Genomic DNA, 21688 nt, shown 5'->3' with positions numbered 1-21688 from the left:
CAGTAACAATAGGTTACTGGTGAGCAAAGTGCATAGTTTGCTAGTGACAGATTGTCTCCACAGAGTAAATACATCCCAAAGTTCTTGCAGTGATGCATTTCTTAAGGATTAATACCTCCAAAGAACACATCTTTTCTTTCTTTATATTTTCACACAAGATGGGGGGAATAACTCATCCTCCTCCCCCTAAAATCTGAGGATTTATATTTTACCTCTTTTCATCATCCCCATTTCCATCCAACAGATTGGTTTCTGGCTGAAGGTAACTGAATACAACTTGACTTAGCATTTGAAGCTGACAGGAGAAGTTTCCAGAAAAACAATACAAGAGAAGGTGCCCCCCCAAGGATTAAGTACACTCATAGTTGTTGCTACCTCAGAAGCAAGAGGCATACATTCTTCCTTCAGCAAAAGACCATAATTCCTCCCTGGAGTAAGGGTGGGTTAGAGATTTTGGCCTTGGGCCATGTCTTCTGGGGTCTGGGAACCATGCTTTGGATAAAAAGGTAGCTATAGATTTTATATATTGCTGAGTCTACAAGTAAGGCTACTGTTTCTAATTACCCAAGATCGTTTTGCTGTTTTCCAGAAAAGAAGTGTGAAAATACTTATATTCCCTGATTCAGCAGTAAAAGACTTAGCCTGAGCCTTACATTTGTGTTCTGCTTATGGGAGGACTGCCATGTCAAAATGATTTGGCTAAGTCTGATGATCCTATCTTTTCCCAATTGTCTCATACACAGCTGAAGTTTGTTGCCCCAAAGTTCATCTGTCAGAATTTCCAGTGTGGAAGAATCTAAGTTCAGAATTTTGTGTCTTTATTAATGCTGATGCCTGTTTTTTAAAAAACTCAACAACTCTCCCCAGTACCAACCTTTGTGCTCCATCTTATCTTCTGAAAGAGCTCATTTGGAAAAATAGCTTCATATTTTTCTTTTAGTTTCCCTCCCAAAGTATTTCTGGGTCTAATTGCAAGTCTATGAAAATCAACCTAAACATTCATTTTGATGCTACCATAGGCACTGAATCCAGAGGACAAATAGTAGAGAAAGGTAAAGGATAAGCCATGAAAAACATTGACTGTTGTATGTTGTGGCCTTACACACAGCCAAACCCCACTTGGCATTCCACGAGCATACAAGAAGTTACAAGAGAAAACATGAGGAAGTCTCAGAGAGAGGTTTCTGATCAGCATGTTCTAAAATCAGGCTAATACTTGAAAGAAGAGAAGGGGCTGCACAGGTGAAAATTGAGAGTATACATTGTCCTGTAACCCTGTTGTCAGATGTGACAACATGGATGAAAAATCTTACTTGATTTCATCTTTCAATAGGAAAAAAAACCCCAAAAACTCAATGACCACATTTTCACAGAATCCAGAATTCAGGAGAGTGAAAAATGGCACAAGGGAGTACAATCTCTTCGCACACAAAAACTGTACCTGAAAGAATTCCACACCAGTACAAGCAGCAAACTATATACATTGCAAGTATATAGTAAAGCATAGTATGTGGGTCTGATTTATCACTTGCCTTTTGTTTATAACATTTCATGCTCCACAGAAGTATAGGATTCTCTTCCATCATTGGAATGAAACTCCTGTCATCACTGCAGTGAAATGAAATACTATAAAAGGCTCCTTGAAAGTTCTGGGAACAGAGAGGAAATAGACTTGGTGCAAGTGCAGAAAAAGCTTCTAGGCATGCAACTTTACAATAGCATTTAGTCCCTGTGGGGTAGGTCTTCAACTATGACAAATGTTATCACTTCATTGAAATCAGTGGCAGAATAGCAATCGATACCAACTGAGGATTTGTCCCACTGACTTCAAAGGACGTACTTACAGTGCACACATTTAAAGCAAATGTATAAACCTTTCCAACACTGGGGACTTTAATGTAAGCACACCAAATCCTGAAGTCCTTACTTAACATTTTACACTACTCTTATTCAGAAATCTCTCATTGGAATCAATCAGGATAAGTAATGAACAGAGTACTAAAAGGTGTTTTCAGACGAAGATAGTACGTATGAGAGTCTTACATATCAAAGCTGTTGAGAAATGCTCTTTAGCAAAATAAGGTGTTTAGTTTCATGTAAATTTGTATTCTGGAACTGAAATCTTTTTTATTTCTTGGGCTTAGGAAAGAGGGGGCTCCTTTTTATTTAATTTTTTTATTATAATTTTCCCAATGTACACGAAGCAGAGAAAAGAGAGTGAAAACAGGAGGAAACTTGGAAGTGAGCATGTATAGATATTATGGATTTTAACTGATTCAGTACCAAAAGGGAAAAATAAGACAGGCAAGAAAAAACCTTGATTTCTAAAACGGTGAATGTGTTTTGCAAACATTACTCATTTTTCAACTTTATAAAACAGAAATGATGTCAAATATTTTAAAGTATTCCATAAACTGTTTTTCCATTTCCAGCCAGTTCTTATACACATAACCTTTTAGATTTTATGTATTTTCGAGTACAATTTTAGGAAAATATAAGATAATGTTAAAGGTGTTTAATGTGGGCCCATCCTTCTTGAGCACTCATAAATCCTGATAAGAGGAATGGGAGTTTAAAGTATAAAAGCATATTGTACATTCCCTCCAATTTCTTCCTCACTGGGTTTCATCTAGACTTCCGTTGCATGTATTTGTATAAATTGTGCAAAGTTACTGGAAAATTCCAATAATGGGCATACAGAAAAACAGAGTAGCTGGCACCTGCCAGCTAGAAAGGAGGAAGAGGTGCAACTTTATAGTGTGATAGGGCTAAAGCTGCCTCTCTCTCCTAGATTTAAAGGACCCTTTACAAAATAGTCACTACAGCAAAGGTATCTTTAAGACATATTTGATCTTGGCTGCCTAGTGTGGTTTAAGTGGCAGCCTGATGCTTGTTGTTTGTTTCTTTGGTTTCATTTGAGCCTGCTATCACTGCACTGCAAAATATTTTTCAGGTCGCTTCTTTTTCTCCCCTCTGTAATGTCTCTAGTTTTGTTTATTTCTCAGTGTTGCTTAATAACGGCTTCCTTGTTGCCTTTGGCTCTGTCCATCACTCTTCTTCTCTTACTTTGCCTTCCTTATCTTCCTAACCTCCCTTTTTGACACTTTCTCACACGTGACCTTTCTTCTTGTCTATCAAACATAGCGTGCTTCCTCAGCTAGCCCACAGTGTCCAACAGTACTCTTACCCAAAAGATAACAGGTCATATCCTCAGCATTTAGCCAGGAAACCAGCAGGCCCCCAGGCAATGCTCCTGCATGGAGAAAATCCTTAACTGGCATTGAGCCACTAAATCAACATATATGGCATGGGCTTTTTTTTGCTCATGGAATATAGGATATGTTTGGAGTATAAATGGCCTGACTGGACAATCCTGGTGCAGTATCAGCTCCTGGAACAACTCTGCAGGCAGTAGCACAACCATGAGTTAGCACAGTCCTGACGTTAACCTAAATTACACTGACCACCAGGAAGGAAATGGCTATGGGATTTAGAATGGGTAAGCATGCGTAAACCTGCTGCTGCTTCAGCATTTTCAGTTTCTAAAAGCATTTTCTTCTGCCTCCCTACATGCAGCCATCACCAATGTGTTCCTTGGTCAGATACACTGCTTTGCTACCTAGAAAAATTCTGTTCCTCTTTCTCTCCAGGGCACAAACTGCCATGACTTTGTTATCAAGCACAATTTCCATTAAATCACCTCTTAGGTCTCTTCAAGGTCTCCTGACTCTTCTGAGCACCAGCTAACTTGTCTAGAAAAAAGAGGTTTAGCACTACAATATCCCTGGCAGGGCAGAGAAGCACAGGCTAGAGAGAAGGACCAGAAGTCAGAGAGAATCAGAAAAGGTCTAATACCCAGCCACAAAACAAGCTCTCCTACACACAGATAGGACCTACTGTATTGGCACATCTGTATTTAGAGAGTCCTAAGGTGACATACCTTTCTGTGAGGGAGAGCAATAACACGCTTCTCAAACTTCAGGATCTATTTATACTTTTCTACAGCATTCACTACTGTCACCTGGGACTATGTTGAGTCAAATCAGCTTGCTGTATTGCTTTGGAGTCTCATACTTTTCTTCCTTTTTTTTGATCTCTCAGGCATAAATATGGAGTATCCCTAACACCACTGGTAAAAAAAATAAAAATAAAAAATCTAAAAATGAAACAGAAACATAAATTCACAGGGAGATAATTTTATTCCAGCTAGAGAACCAGCATGCATGTGGTGTGCACCTGTAGCACCCTCTCCTTCCTCTCCTTCACAGGTATTAGGCTTTGGTAGAAAACACACACCCCACACTTCCTCAGGGTTGTACGGGTGTGACATAGCCTGTGGGGATTGAGAGCAGCCAGGCAGGGTTGTGTATGTCAGCACCAGCTGTTCTCCACAAAGAATGCGTGTTATCATGCTAAACAGGATGCATCTTTTCTGCATTAGGCTGGTAAACTTTGCAACTTTGTCAACCTTTTTAGCATTCAACAAATTCTTTTAAATATATGACTTTCAGTAAGTTAATCCATTCATTGTCTGGAACTGTGCAAAGTGACATAAAAGCACAATGAAGCCTAATTAAACTTGTTCTGTGAAAGCTAATTTGTCAAACCCAGAAGCATAGTTCATAGATAAATGCTAATATTTGAAAGTCAAATTAAAGTTGAAAAGGTTTGTAATAACAGTTAATTAACTCTTGTTTTGTTTTCCTCTCACAAACTTGAACCAGCTGAAATATTGCTCAGTTCATCTTTAACATTTTGGACCACAAAGATAAAATTCAAAGCTTTGAGATAAGCCTTTGATGTTGGTATTCTCTGCAGATTATATATTATTTTAAGATCTCTTTGTTTAAAAATTCATTTTTATTATCCCTGCATGAAATGCATGGCAATTCCCCAAATAACTAACCATCAGGGCAATTAACATCTTCGATCGACACCATATTCCTGATAATTAATACAGACTTTGTACCTCCCCTGTGATAGCTGCAAGGGTTTGATTTTTCAGAGCAACTGTTCATTTACAGAATCAGTTTCATCCTAATGAAAATGGATTGTGAAACTTTAATGAACAAGACTTTGCTGTCATAATAATAAAGACTTTGAAACAACACGAAGACCTACATAACAAGCATCTCTCTATACTCGTGTTGCTACACTGTATCAAACCAATTAAGCCATACAATGAATATTAACACCAGTGTTTTTCTAAACTACATGACATCAGATAAACTCACAAAAGTGAGCATAATTTTGCTTTGACAACTTCTGGTATTATAGCTTAATAAACTAGCATCTGTAGAGCAAGATGGCCTGATCTGCCCTTCCCTCTTTGCTTTAACAAAGGTAAGCAAAAGTCTGGAAATGCAATTTACATACAGTGCTAGTGCATTTGCTCTGAAAGGCAATGGATTGCCTTTCCTGTGTGCTTCCACCACATTAGGAAATACATATAACAGCAAACAAGTATGAAAGCGATCTGCCAAAGAATGCTGTCTCTGACACGCATGTAAGTGCCTGTACCAGTACCTTGCAGGATAAATAATTAATCTATTAACGGTTAGGCTATCCTGAGGAAGAGTTCGTCGTTTCAACATTAAATTTGGGTGGCCTTGTCAAGACTCCCTGTCAGCAAAGGGTTAAAGGGTTTTCAACTAGGTAACTAAACCGAAAATAAAAACAGAGATGGGGTAGAGAGTGCAAGAGAGAGGGGGTGAGACAGCAACCGACTGCGGCACAGGGCTTTGGCACACAGGGATGCTTTGCTTCCCTAGGCCAGCCAGAGCAGGGCCGGGAAGGGGCAGAAGGCCCTGCGGCCCCTGCTGCCTGCAGCGCCACCCTGACCCTGCTGGGGAAGGAGGGACAAGGAGGCCCCGGAGGCCTACCTGGGCTGGGCACTGCCCTCTGCCCAGGCCCTCCCTCGCTGAGGCGCCTTTCCTGCCCCACATCCCACCTGCCTCACCCCACAGACCCACCCGGCTTGTGGGGCTCCGGCTGGCCCTGGTTACCCCTGTGGGACCTGCCCTGCCCTCCCTGCTGGGGTCTGCAGGGCTGCCCTTGTCGGCAGGGCACCCCAGGGCTCCCAGCTCACCCCCTGGGAGTGGGGACAGCTGAGGGGAAGCGCTGCCTCCCCTCTGGCACTGGCACGGAATATCTCACACATAACCTGACATGTCCCCTTCAAAAAGGGCCTGTTTGGCTGTGGTTCAGCTTAAAACCCAACCAGTCAACCAACCAACCAACTGAAAAACAACCTGGTGAAAAAATAAAATGTCTGGGGGCGGGGGGGAGGGAAGGTTAAAATTTTTATCTGCTAAACCAAGATGTCAGTGTTTCTGTACAGGCCACCTCACCTCCCTGGAAAGCTCAGAAAGGAATTTTGCTCTACCTCCAACGCCTTGGCAAAAGGTCTTTCAAAGTTGTCATCTAAGCTATAATATGCTCCTAGTGTTCGTTTGGCTAAATCCCCTCAAACGTGGAAATGGCTGATTGTTCCTATTTAAAAAAACGGTGTACGGGAGGGAATGGATAGAATCATTAGTAAATAAAATGAATGGGATGATTTTAAAAAAGAATAATTTGCTCAATCAAGAATAATTTGAACAGCATCTAAGTAGTCATGGAAAATCATAAACTATTACCCTATATAGTGCTCTGTTGACTATTAAATGTCTCCTTTTTCACACCACTGGCCTGAATGAATAACTTGGCAGCACAAAATTAGCCAGGTGGCAAAATGTGCTTGTGTCAGCTATTGGCCAAACAAAACAGCAAATAGCAAAGCTCATTTTGCAATGTCACATTAACTCCTTCAATGCTGGGGGTACGTATTTTTATATCTGCTGTTTAGAAGAACCTGGGAGCAGGCCAAAAGAGAACCACTCGCTCCCTGCAGCACAGGTGGCCCTGCTCTTGCTCCACTTATCGCAGTTGCAGGTTGAGGCGATGTTTGTGGTTGTTTTCATACGTGGCATCTGAGATTATATGGAAGGGGCTGCTCTGTAACATCTGTGTCAGCTTAACATCCCAGTTTGGAAAAACTGTATGCTCAGATGCTCTTTACTAGAGGGGATTTTATGCGCAACTTCCTTTACTTTTATTAGTGCCATGTCTTCACATTATCATAGTACTTACCAATTTTTCTGTTTTCATATTGTCATTATCTTATGTTTATCCAAGTGACCTTCAGGAAATGGATGTAAAGAGCATGAAGCAGTAAGCCAAGTGTTGGAGGACTAAATTTAACTGTATTATGTTCCTAGTAGCTTCAATGGCATTACCTCAGGGATTAATCTGGAGTTTTACTTACACAGCATTACTAAAATATTATATACGACAAAAGGACGCTTATCTCATTGATGTCAGTGGAATCCTTTTGATAGATTTCACAGAATTTGTCAAGAGCAACCAATGACCTTTTTCATTCTATAGGTTAATACAGGGGAACAAAATATGTTCTTTTATAATTAGCAGTCTTTCCCAGCTATAGAAACTCACCTTCCCATTGCACAGCTAAGAGTAGATCCCTAAAGTTAAGCCTAGGCCTGTTTTTTGTTAACAGGGAATTTATTTAACCTTAGTATGTAATATTTCCCTGAAGTACTATGGAATTTCATTAAGAAAATAAAGGCAGTATTTCATAATTAAGTTGCCAGTTTAATATTTTTTTTTTACATGAGACATGCTTTACTGATAAAACTGACCGTTTCATTCACTTTAAACCCAAAGCAGAAAAGGGTAGGTTATTGGCAGCTGTATTTTATACAAAGGACATTTATGGGTTTTCTGGTCCACGACATACGTATCTCATATTTCAGATTCACTTTACTTCCGAAAATGATAAACACATTGTACCTAGCCAAGGATGATGTCCTGTCCTGTTCTTATCCAGGCAGTCTCTTTTCCACTGAGTTGTTTCACATGCCTTAGGCAAAAGACATGGGTGAATATTTTCCATTAAAAACAGCAGTGGTGGGAGGAGGGAATCACCAGTACTGTAAGTTAATGAGAAGGGGGGCTTTAAATACACTTAATAAACAGTCACTTAGGTTGAGCATAATAAGTCATGGAAATTTATAAACTATTACCCACTATAGTACTTCATTGACTATTAAACATCTATTTTTCACACCACAAGCCTGAGTGAATAGCTTGGCAGGAAAAAAAATTGGCCAGGTGGCAAAACGTGCTCAGTACAACCCATGTCAGATATTGGCCAAACAAAATAGTCCAATAGAAGCTGATTTTGAAACGCATTTTTAACCCTTCATTGCCTATGGTGAAGTTTTCTAGGAGCAAATACACTCATATTCCTGAAAAGAGGAATAGGCATTAGCACTATAGATGCATTTTTCCTAATTACAGTGCTTTTGTCTATCCTGGATGCCTGTCCTCTCTACACTGCATGTCTGTGATCTCCAGTTCTGGTGATGGTCACAGACCAGGGATAGAGGTACTATCTGTCACCTAAAGTGTGAGAGTCCACCTGACAAAAAGTTGTCATTGCAGGCTTTTAACCCTGGGTTTTGGACTGTGCTCTAATTTGGGACCCTCTGTCACTCTTATTTAAAAATAACCTCCAAGGAGGACTGGGGGAATTTCCAGTCTAGGTAAACACATGGTGATCCCTAATCACTCTTCTGTGAGAGAAAGGACTTTTTCTGGTGTAGGGGTAAGGGTTTACCTGTGGATTTAAAACTGTGGCATACATGGAGTTACACAGGACAAGGGATGTCTGAGAGGAAATCTCTGAGCTGGGTTGCTTGACCCCATATTAGCTCCACTGATATCTGTGGAGAGACCAAACAAACAGATTTCTAGTGGTTCGCCAAACCTCAGCCACCCCAGACTGTTTAAGGATCCTAGTGTGTCTCATGGCTGGCTGAAGAGCCCCTAGATAACATAGGGTAGAAGGGCTAAAACCGGTGGCATATAACACATTGGAAACTATTTAGTCTAGATGAAAAATGAGAGGTTTGCATTGTATCTGACCTTTCATCATCTTTAGTGACTTCAGGTAGCCACAGCAGCAGAAAGACAGCAACCTTGTCTTCCATTATGTCTTCATATAGGTCAGAGCAAAGAAAGTATTATTTTGATTCAGCTTCTTGCCGCAGCCTCATGTGTTTCTTCCTTTCTCCCATCTAATGCTGTACTTCTACCTTCAGTGTATTCATCCCCTCGCTGACAAATTTTGGAAGCATTTTACCAGGTTACACGGAGAGACAGAACAATTTTTATCTCTTGCCAATACCCCCCATGACTACAAATCCAACTGTAAGCACCTGGCGGGTAACACCTCCTGCCACAAGCTGACCTGGCAGTGTTCCTGTGTGCCACTACAGGGCTAAAAATCACTGTGTTAGAATGGCTCTGCCTCCAATGTCCAGTCTCTCTCCAATAGATGTTCCATTCCCTTTTTGGGTCCCTACAGAATACTACGATCTAGAAATGCACCCCTACCATCCATTGCTGGAGAGGTGGTACAGATATACCACTGAAAACACATCTGGTGAAGCTGTGTCAAACATTAATTACATTTTTGGGACAAAGGGCTGTATGGGAGGGAAAGGAGAGCTTACAGTCATCTTGGTGTCTGTTTGCATCAGTCTAGCTGACAAAAGGGGGGCCAATGGGGCAACACAGAATTGAGCCCAACATACATAGCCAAATGAAACTGCTGAAGGAATGTGTGTAGGTAAAAAAAAAAAAAAAAAAAAAAAAAATCCAATTACCGGAGCTGGAATTAGGCCAGAACACCTTCACTAACACCTCTATTCATGAGAAAAGAAAAAAAAAAGTGATCCTTAATGACCACAAATGATCACAGACTCTGTTTTACATCTCTTACAAAAGCCAGCATATTCAGCAGCGTTACATTCCCCAGAGCTAGACGGATAAAGGGGGAAATATGTAATTGATTTTTTTTCCCCCCAAGAAATTCATGATACTGTTTGCAGTAATTTCAACAGTACTGAGATTTTCAAAAAGAGAATCAGTCCTGTTTAACCTGGAAGCTGACAGTGTTAAAAACCTAAGGTGTCTCACTCACTGCTTGCTTTTGCAGAAGTAATCAGGATCTGCTTCTTTTCAACTAGTATGCATAAAAAGCCTCTTAACCATTAGACTGTAACTCTTACCTGCAGCAGAATGGAAACAATCAACCTCTCTGAAGGTACCTTGTAACGTCATTCCAACGGGACAATCACTGGTCTGTCCCAAAGCCCACTGAAGTAGATGGAAGGGCTTCTGTGGGTCTCGCTATGTTTTACAGCCAGGTATGGACGCACATAGAAAAGGCTTTAAGCTTTTCATTTCCACTAATGAAGAACTATCAGTTTACAGGAATGCTAACTGCTTTTAAGGGTCATGCCTTCATACGCCTTTTCAGATATATTTCATTCCATCTCAGAAATGTCCTGTTTTATACCCAAACCATGTAACTTATTCATCCACTGGTTATTCTTTACCAAAACTTTGTTCTCTGTTACTGGCTACTACCTCTTAGTATTTTGTCCTGCAGTCAGCCTCCCCCTTAGCTGTGCAAGAGAGACGCTTAGTCAGGCTAGTGTCAGACTAATTGGACTTGAACTACACAAAAATTCAGTGTTACATAATTAGCAATAGCTCATAATGTACAAAGGCACAATGGAGTACCTAGCTGCTGGATACTTAGCACTATACCATATACACATATAAGCCACCAAAAATATTCCAAGTTCTCTTCAGTATCCATGGGTACATTTTACGTACTGCATGGCACCATTCATCATGATATCTTCTAATCATTTGAGCCACCAAACTGTACAAACAGAATGGCATGATTCATGGCAGCAGGTGGCATAATTGAAGAAGCTCTGAAGAAAATCTATATTCAGTGGTCCCTGTCCATGAGAGGGGTGGATTTCACCAAGAAATGACCTTATCAAGCTCTTTATTAAGTTGATAAATATTTTCTGAGAGAGCAAGAAAAGGATGTGTTTTTCAAGTGAGGAACAAAATCTACATGGAGTTCTGTAACTAGACGCCTATATAACACTTCAAAAGTCAACCTCAGGATAATTATGTCAATTAAGAAGATCATTGAGATCTGTCCCTTGAAGTCAGATTTTCTATTCATAAGTTAGGAAAACAGAAAGACTTTCCTTTATTTGCAAGAAGAAAAATATTTTTTTGTGAGGAAGAGGGAACATAAAATCTACAGGAATTAACAGGTAGCGTATGCTGCACTTAGATTCATATATTTTCAACTGTAAGGTTTGTTTATTAAGCAGCATAAACTTGAGGTTTAAAATACATGTACAGGTATCTAGTATCAGACTGTGGCTTGGATTCGATAGAAGTCTATATCTGCCTTCTCTTATTCACATAGAAAAACAGAGATAGATCCCTCTCCTTCTCCATATTGCTATTTCTTCAGTTCCTTGCCCCCTGCAGTTTGGATACACAGGAGTAAGAAGGACTAACTCGCCTTTACTTACCCATCCTCTCCTGGAAAAGGAAGAGGAATGAAGAATTAGGAGATCATCTTTTCCCCTCACACACTTGCTGGTCATCAGTTCTCATTGGGATTCAACGTCTTGAGGAACAATTCTTGGCATGGTGTATTCTTTTTCCCAATAATTTGCTCATGCTATTGCCTACTAAAATTTCACTTTTATTTTGCATGAAAAGTACTGAATCGAAACTAAGAGAACAGCTCCCATGGATCTACATATATTCCTCAGATTATTTGTTCAGTGAGACTGATATATTTCTGCTGTCAAACTTACAGTTGGCTTAACACAACTTGGAGCCTATAGTGTTGCTCCAACATGTGCTACTGGTAAAGTTTGCTCTTCCAAAATGTTATGTTATTTTTCACTGCCAAAGCACACACAAATCCTGTGCTCAGCTATGGAAACTTAATGAATGAAAGGGGGCCGTTTCTGAACTCTGAAGAATTTATTTTATTTCATATTCTTTTTTACATTGGCTACTACTCTGAACACTTCTGCCACCTTTAATGGGCAATAAAAAATGGCCCACATCATTGCTATCCTTAGACCCTGTGGTGGTTAAATAAAGTGATATTCCAGCCTGCCTATTGAGAGGGAACACAAAGCCTCACTTCAGTTCCAAAGCAGACAAGCATTTTTGCTTATGTGCTTGCAAAGGAAGGGTGTTGTCATACCATCATCATAAGGTTTGGCATTATGGTTATTGAACCTGTTCTCATTTCTAGACTCACCATTGTTGGGAAGAAATCCTACGGTGAACACCCTAGGCTGACAGAAGAAGTAAGCAGCATGAAATCTTATTGCTTAATTGCTGATAGGGTGGCATCTTGCTGCTGCTCTACCAAGGCCCCTGTGATGGATCTGAGCGAAATACTGGTGAATTTTTAAAGTGAAGCCCCACTCAGTCCCTTTCAGCAAGAAAGGGTGCTCTAAGATGGAGGTTTTGCTTCATATTTATCTATTTTTATTTCATCTTTTGTCAAAGGAAAAATTATCAGCACCGATGAGATATTCTTGGCTCTGGTAACGTGATCTCTTCCTTACTCTTTATTTACTGTCATCTTAACAACCCTCTGAATTCTGAATTTCATCAAGCAAAAATTCGGAGGATTTATGCTTCTCTAAGATGCTTGTGGTGTTGCTTTTTTCCCCTTATTATATGCCATTCATGGCATCTACACAAACTTGCTGTTTCAGCTATGGAACAAATCCATAAGACACCACTGTAGATGCAAACCATGTACCCAAATGAGTTGATTTTGGCACCCAGATTGCTGATGAAATTTATGCTTCATTAACAGATGCCTAATGTATATAATACACATATTTTAGAGCTGACCTCAACCTGGCCAGGGAGGCTGGCTGACCCCATGAAAATACAATTACCTAATGAGAGATTAGAGAGTTTTGCTTATTGTATTTACTATTTCTAGGAAATTACTTTGTGTCCCTGTCGCTGCGTCAGCCTTCTTGCTTAAAGCATGTTTTAATGTTATTAGAGCTTGCAAGCTAAACTAGTGGAAAGACAGGGAAAGGCAGCACAATTTCCTTTCAGATCAGAGCCAATGTTTCTCCAAAACCTTAGCAGGCTGGGTTTGCCATAAGATCAATGCAGCTGAACACTCCACCTGCAGAATGAGCTCACTGTCTGTGCATTACGCTAGCCCTCTGCCAGTCCAAGTAGTAAGACTCCTGGGGTTGGTCTTGAACCTGCTACTCCCCACACTGGAGTGCTAAGCTTTGCTGCCAAGACACCAGGCCAGGTATTAAATGCATTCTTGTTTCTGTTACTTTCCAGCACTCAGAGGACCACATTAGAAAGCCCAGAAAACTTAATTAGAAAGCAAGGAGAATGCAGAATGCTTAAAGACCTTTTACAGACAGGAGCATGTTCTCAAAAAACCCCAAAAAACCAAACAACAACAACACCCCCCCAAAGAAACCCCCCACCCCTCATGGATTTAAATATTCAGCTCACCTTTTCCTTGTAGAGGCATCAAAATGATCAATCCTATTTGAAACAAACAAACAAACAAAAGAATCAGGACTAAGTTTGTCTTCATTGCTGTATTAAATTTTATGTGGCCTGCTCATTTCAGCATTTTAAGGCTTCCATGTTTTGGAGAAGGGGACTTTATGGACACTGTAGCTCAAATCCCCAGGTGCAGGTGCCCTGGGGTATGAACCCACCAAAGACCTCCAATTCAGTCTCACTCAGGACTTCGGACGGGGCATGTGCCCCCATGAAAACCTTGGAAACCACAGTTAAGGGCAGGAGTGTTGCTTTTAATTAGTTGGAGTAAAACTAGTGAACAGGAAAGTGAGGTTCCCATAAAAGCGATTTGGCAGGAGGCTTTACCTTAGGTTTTATAGCTCTTACAAGGCAAAAATGAAAAGTCCATTTGTGGTTTTGTAGTTGTGATTATTGGAGTTAAAAACTCAAGCACCTCAGGTTTATCATTGTATAGATTGTATGCACGGGAAATAATGCACAGCAGAATTTGAACACTATGTTAAATCAAGCTTCTCACTTACAGGTTTTCCTAAGATCAAGATAGGAACAAGAAGCAATTCAAAGATTCTGAAATGCAGTGAAGAGCTCAGAAGCACATAGGCACTAGGATGTATTTTTTCAATATAGCTAATTGTTAAAAAAAAATAAAAATAGTAATTTACTGCTTTCTGAATCAGAGCTAAATTTTAGTCTTTCATTGTTTCACAAGACTTTAACTGTTTACTTGTTCCAGTACAAGGAGCTTCCCTATTAACTATGATTCTTACTGTGTTCATTTTGCTAGCCAAACTCTGATGATGAAAAGGAAAGCCTTCCATTTGTAGCTGTATTTTGAATGGTTTGAATGGTTTGGGTTGGAAGGGACCTTAAAGATCATCTAGTTCCAACCCCCCTGCTGTGGACAGGGACACCCTCCACTAGACCAGGTTGCCCAAAGCCCCATCCAACCTGGCCTTGAACACTTCCGGGGATGGGGCATCCACGACCTCTCTGGGCAACCTGTTCCAGTGCCTCACTACTCTCACAGTAAAGAATTTCTTTCTAACATCTAATCTAAATATGTCTTAAGAGAAATATTTCTATGCTATTTTAAGCCACTCTAAACATGACACTGCCTTCAAGCTAGTCATGTAAGTCAGGTGGAATAAAGAGGAAGCAGTCATATAAATTCATATAGCTCCACTGTTTACAATGGGACTGCATTGATTTATCTATTCTGACATTTTTCAGATTTAACTGTGTTGGGTATGGAGGGAGAGACTTCCAGTAAAAAAAATATTTAGCATGTAAATAATAAACATTTGAGAAATTCATAAACCCGCATCGAAATACATCTCTACTGCTGCAAACAGCAGTTCCAAGTTTTCTGTGCCTTGATTTGGAAGGGTTCTCCATCTTGAACAAGAAATGATTAATGAACAATAATTAATTTGATGGTTTTGACAGCTGCTATTTATGTTGAACTTTGATATACAGCCCAGTCACAGCTTTCTTGTTGGTAGCTTCACAATAAGGTAATTGATCTGGATACAGACTGAAAGACAACAGTGTCTCATCACAGTCCTACAGTGTCAGTTTTCAGCACAGAGAGGAGCAGTAAATTAAAGAGGCTGTTAATATTTTTGAATAACTTACTTGAAAACAAAATGCATGTTGATAAAGTTTTGCTATTAGTCCTAACATATTCATAAATTTTTTTTGTCCAATAATAACGAATCTGCTTTCTTTCTGATTTGGTTAGGAACAACGCCAAAGCTAGGAGTGTTTGCACATTAGTGCAAGTAGAGGGTAGAAAGTGGTAGTAGAGTTGCTGTTCACGTTTGGAGGAACTATATCATGTAAAGGAACAGCTTTCAACAGGATTGATGCCCCTAACTCCCTGTGTAAGTAGGGAATTATCAAGCAAGAGCACTACAGTGGTTTTGTCCACATACATGACATTAGTGAGGTCTTTAGATAAAAAAAATAAAACAAACAAACAAACAAAAAAACCACCAGGAAAACAAAAAGCACAAAGTGAAGATATTGAAATGGTCAGAAAGCTATAAAAATGTGAGATCAAAAGCAACAGCCATACAATGAGAAATATCAGAAGCTTTACCTGTGTAATTCAAAAGTTTGTATTACATCCCTGTCATACTTAGGTAGAGGCAGGAAAGTTCTCCATTAACACAGGGTTCTTTGATGCAGCATGACAAGATCCTGTAGCTGAAGGTTAACTTCAGAAACTCACATTAGAAATACACTGGTTTTCCTTTTTTTTTTTTTTTTTAAGCATAGATTGTCATTAATCACTGGAGCAATTTAAGAAAGCAATCAATTTACTGTTAACCCCACAGTAGTTCTGTCAAACTAGGAGGATCTCTTTCTAAAAAACATATACTCACTCAGGAGCTATAGGACAGATGCAATGTCACTTGTTGCCTTCAAGTGGCAAGTCAGACTAGATCATCCCAAAGTATCCCTCCAAAATCCATGACACAAACCAAGAAAAATTCAGTTTAAATAGTGGAACTATGTAGATGATGCTCCTTAAAAAAAGAGGAGAAGAAGAATAATAAAAAAATCAGAGTCACTGGTTTTGTGTATTTGTGAAAAGAGACACTGAAAAATATTCGTACAGCTATATACTAGGCAAGGGACCTCCCATCCTATTCCAAGTATTATAGTGTTTGGATGCTGACAAATAAATTACATTAATTGCATTCATTCTAGCAACCACTTAAACACCATTACGGCTTATGCATACAATAACTGTGCCATTAGTCAAATCTGTATACCTCACTGCTGGTAATCAACATTCTGTCTTTTTCTAGTATAACTATCTTAATTTCTTTCCGCAAGACTCCTTCAGCACCATTCAGCTTTTGAACATGAAATTAAGGACATTATAATTTTGCTTAATAACATTACATGGTGCTCTCTCAGAGTTATAGCCTACTGGGCTACTTGCAATTACTTAAAGAGAAAAGCTGAGAAGATTTGCTGCCTGTGCTACTATTTCTTGCCATGCTGCAATCACCTGCTGCAATACCATCCTCTATTACTGTTTTAATTGTTGCTTTACCTCTTTCTTAGTCTGGGGGAAAGTAAGACTCATTTTTTTTCCTACCCTTCTCCCAGGAGACTGACAGCCTAGGCCAGGAGGGACATGGAACATGAGATAGAGAGGACTAAAAATTGGGAAAGTTGCCTGCCCCTTATATCCATTTTGAAATGAGAAATTGGAGGGTGGAGTGGGTGGCTTCTTGAAATCTTTTCCTTCCTTGCCCTCCAGCTGGCTATAAGAGCTGCCATCAAGCCCACAGAGTCCTGGGGTTAGGAAGCCGATTGCTTGCCAAAGCTGTCTGTACAAAGAGCTGATCCAGCTGTAGGGGCATGTGCTCTCTGCAGTCCCAGAGTACCATCTCGAGAAGTCCCCAGCTTTGTCACCACTATAGCAGCTTCTGCACGTGAGAAGCAGGGGACTATGAGCCTTCTTGAAAAAGTAGCTTGAAAACACTCTTGGAATTTCACCAGTCCTGTGTCAGTCCATGATCACAACAGTGAGATGATTTAGTTTTCATATTGACACCAAAAAATCATCTATGCACCCGGGAGAAATTCCTTGATTATTTGAGTTAGAGAACTGCTTTATATAATTGGGGGAAAAAATTAAAAGGCAGGGTAGGAGGCTGATTATTCAGGTCACAGAGATCTCTATTTTTATAATTTCATTAGCATTTGTTTCTGTTTGATCAAGGCAATAAGGAAAGGGATGAGTACACTCAGCATAGTATTTTGCAACTTTGGAAGTGTGGTTTGTCCACAGCTTTAAGTGAAGCTCCGTAATAAATCAGCAGACCTGACAAGGTGAATCTTATGAACAGCATCTCACCATTAGTTAAAACTTTTATTTCCACAAACAACACCTGGCCAAGATTCTTAAACTGAGCATTGATACAACATTGTCCTAAATGTAACAGTTGTTCATTAAAATCAAGTTCTTTCATTTATGTTCATTCTCCCCCCTCTTGTGGTTCATTATAAAATCACAATTGTTGCTTTCAGAAACATTCCGTAGTTGGGCTTTCGTGCAGAAAGGATAGAAAAGGATCCACAAAATCTAACCAGGCAGTGCTTCTAATTAGCTCAACAAAATGCAAATACAGTAAATAATGAGCTTGTTATTCAGGGTAATTCTCATTGCTAATTTAAATGTTCTCTGTAATCTCTGATTGAAAGCAAATCTTGCCACAAATGATATGGAATACATTTCAGACAGATTTACCATAACTATTAATTCGATATCATGTGCTATTGTCTGGGGAAGATTTTAGTACTTGCACCCTCAATCATTCATTGTCTTACTAGCTTAACATAGAGTATTGTAGCTATAATGTCTTCAGCCAGATCTTCATCTTGTATATGTGGATGTAGTACTAAAATACTATGAACTTGTGCCAGATGGTAGGCCAGCTCCTTGTACAGGCAACTTTTGCATTTCTTACATACAGGCGTGTTTCCCCATCAGGCTGAGCACCCTGACCTGATTCAGCAAAGCATAATTATGAAAAGTACTAACTGAAAATATATAAAGACTTTGTGTACAGATCTTGGATATTCAAAGGTCTGCAGTAAGAGTAGGTTTTAGCCATGAAAATGGTTAGAAATGGATGTGGATATGCATACAGACTCAGGGAATCTCTGTTCAATTAAAAATGTGTTATTTGTGTCATGATAAATCTAGAGAAACTTGTGAGCAGCAGGCCAGCTAAATAAAATTGATGGATTGATAGAAATTTGTCAGTCTAGCAAAGCAGAGACACAATGCAGGAAAGTCAACATGTACTAACAAAATTTGTTTGGAGGATTAAAACTTGTTAATAAAGTCAAAAAACTGCCATGTCAGAGTTTCTCACCATAATGCTAACTGACAGCCAAACAGTTCCAATTTTGTGGTGGGTAAGTTAGACTATCACACTTATAATCTTTTTAGCCAGGCAGTCTTATTATGAGAGCGCACAGCTGAAGTGAAACAACTCCCATTACTAGAAAACCGGTTGTGACTGGGGATCTACTTTGATTCACAGGACTCAGCTGAAGGCTGCAGGAATAGGATATTAGAATAGGTCATATGCTCACAGGTGCAAAAATCAATATAAAATCTCCATGCATCTGCAACTTTCAGAATTAGAGGTAAGACTGGTGGTAGACTTGCATTTTGATGAATGACAGCAGATGGTTTCCTTTTGTCATACCGTAATAATAAATCTTTTTAACAGTAGAAAATCCTCAAGGACAGCTTGGTGGAAAACCTTACAGAAAGTTTCTCACAGCATAGACAATTTTTTTTAAAAAGATATAATGGGTTAAAAAACAAAACAAAACAAAAAAACCAAACAGGCACAATAATGTGAACCAGCTACATGTAATATTTGAAACAGTTCTTAGTAGGAATGAAAAATGGTGGTGGGACTTCAAGGAGCATCATTCTCCATTTTCCCCTGGGTATTTCTTGTGCCTGTTACTCTAAAATCTAAGTGCTGCACTGTCTACCAATTATTAGCTTTTCTACTAGGAAGATGAGTTTGACTCCACTAGATAATTTTGAGTCAGACTCTGAACAATCATTTAACATTACCCACCAGAAATCACACAATTTATTTAGTCCATTGCATGCAAAGGCTGAAAATGCAAAGCGCCAGGTAAAACAGAGCTGCTGAGAGCCTGTGGAACTATTTTGGACATTGGTAATTTGGCTTTTAGTTTAAGGTGAGTGAAAACTCCTACTCCTCACTTTTTATGATTTTTAACTCTATGACACAATCACACCATACAATCAGGTCATAAACTTTGTAAAGTCATAAAGTCTTTGGATTTTAAGGATTAAAGATTACGCACAGACTGAAGGGGATGGGATAGGTAAATTGCAATAGCACACAGATAACATTGGAAAACAAACCTCAAGGGTGCATCTCAAAGGCCAAGTTATTGCCTACATCTTCCTTTTCCCACACAGAATTATTTATCACTGGTTCAGACTAGTAAAATTTTGGGAAACCCTGACCCCCAGCCAATCCCAGCAAGCCAGTCTGAGGGGTTTTTTGTGCCAAGAGGGATTGCTTCATCTTCTGCAATCCCATCCCCCTTTCCCTCCCCTTCGCACACTCCCTCAGAGGGGAGAGAGGAAGGAGATGTATAACCCTGCTGCTCCTGCAGGCCCAGTCCCAAGGTCCAAGTAACCTACATCAGGATGCAAGAAAAGCCTTCACACCCTTATTGGGCATGCAGTACACATCACAATCTAGCCCCAAGAAATCAAGAGATTAAAGTTACAACATGGTTTAAATGGATCTGAGTGAATAATTTTTAATGAATGCATTTAATGATGGATGAGTTTCCTTCCTTCTTTCCATGAAATGTGGGGAGTGGGTTACAATTTGCTCCATATATTCCTTTCTCATTGAATTGTTTTAAATTTCTTTTATAGTAAGGGATTGCTACTTCAAGCACAAACTCACTGTTCAATTGTGGTTCGTCCTGTAAATCAGTTAATATTGTTTCCATCCTCCTGTCTAATGAACATAACTCATGGAATCAGCTTTGTGGTACACAGGCTTACAGAAAGCACATTAGAAATTCACTTTTCATAGTATTCCTTTGTGAGCTTAACATTTATTTTCTGCCAACAGTTATACGATTAAAGTTTAATAACTCTGTGAGTTTGTGCAGGAAATGACACCAAAAGCAACCCCAAGATGGCTGAAGATTTGCTTCCAAATTTGCACGAATATAAGTAGAAATTGTTTCTGCATAATTCATCCAACTCTAGACCTAAACCAAATACGACTTGCTAGCAGCCTTGGAAACACATGATGAAGTGTTTTAAAATTCCAGCAGATGTCACCACTTCTCCCCCAGCAAGTCCTTAAGTACATCTAAAAGAAGCTTTTGAAAACTCGGTTTGCACTACATCATGAGTTGAGAAAGCAGAGGGGCTCATTTTGCTCTGGGTTACATCTGCATGTTTTGACAGAAAAAGAATACATCCATTTTTCTAACCTGTGTCAATGGATTAATGAGTTTAAAGAACTCATGCCACTATTGTAAACCAAACCACGTGCAGATTAGCTGTCAATTACGAAGTGATGTTGTTGCTAATACAAAACCAGTGTCTAGCATTGTATTAATTTTTCCCATGCCATTTGATACTTCATAAATATCAAAGTTTTCAATGATACTTTGATTATAACTATAGCCCTGATTGTGACTACAGTTGGTTTTCCAGCTGTAGTGTTCATATCCAGTCCCTGCAACATTTGTTTGCTTTAGTTTCTTGAGTTTAAACAAGCCCCAGTAGTGTGTCTTTCCTAAACACTTGGGTTCAATTCTTTTCAACTTTCACTTGCTGTTATCGACCCCGGTCATGAAAAATGAGACCTCATGCGTCAGTTCACCTGGTTTGCATGGCTACATTTTTCTCTACTCCTGTTGGGAACAAGAGGCCCACGAGGCCTAGACTTCCCACATTATGGAAGAGGGCTCGTACTCCTTCTGGCCAGCTACATCCAGATAGATTCCTGATACTTTCCCTTCCCATGTGCACACTATGTCTCCAAGGGATCACATAGTTTTAAATAAATATCAGATTAAACTTAGGGCCAGTTAAAATCTGCATCTTTGATTAAGGAAACACAACATCAGTAGATATTCGTTTGCTTATATTGACCTTGACTCCTTGCATCTGAGACCTGTAGCATTTTTCTTTGTTCTCTATAAAATTAATAACTTTTCGTCACTTTATCTGCATCGTGGAATAAAATAAAAAAATTCTTACTCTTCTCTTTTAAAAGAAACTCCAGAGAACATGATAATATGTAAAACCAACCTAAAAAAACCTTACTTTGCTACAGAAAAATTCTGTAGTCTAAACTTAATTTGCTGAAGAATTTAATATTCTTTTTTTTTTGAGAGAGAGAGAGACAAATTTTGCATTTTTTTAAAGAATACTGGAAGAAAAAAATTAATCCTCAACAATTCCCAGGACAAGAAAATGTTTTGTGTGATTTTTTTTCATGTGACCAGGTGGCCCCAAGAGAAGCTGTCTTTCTGGCTACATTCATCCCTTAATACTTGGAAGAGAATTTGGATGCATAGCAATGCATAATGATCATATATATATATGATGAGTTCAACA

General features: G+C 39.4%; 1 protein-coding gene across 1 annotated transcript in view; it reads right to left on the bottom strand.

Moving 5' to 3' along the window:
• INSC (INSC spindle orientation adaptor protein) overlaps window positions 1-21688 on the bottom strand; it is a 242670-nt gene that overhangs the window by 65526 nt on the left and 155456 nt on the right. The window contains exon 15 of the transcript XR_008577455.1: window positions 13474-13506. The gene's annotated coding sequence lies outside the window, so the exon portion shown is untranslated. The remainder of the gene's footprint in view (window positions 1-13473; window positions 13507-21688) is intronic.

This window comes from Grus americana, chromosome 5 (assembly GCF_028858705.1).
Source record: "Grus americana isolate bGruAme1 chromosome 5, bGruAme1.mat, whole genome shotgun sequence".
Taxonomy (NCBI): Eukaryota; Metazoa; Chordata; class Aves; order Gruiformes; family Gruidae; genus Grus; species Grus americana.
This window is presented reverse-complemented; position numbering and strand designations above follow the sequence as displayed.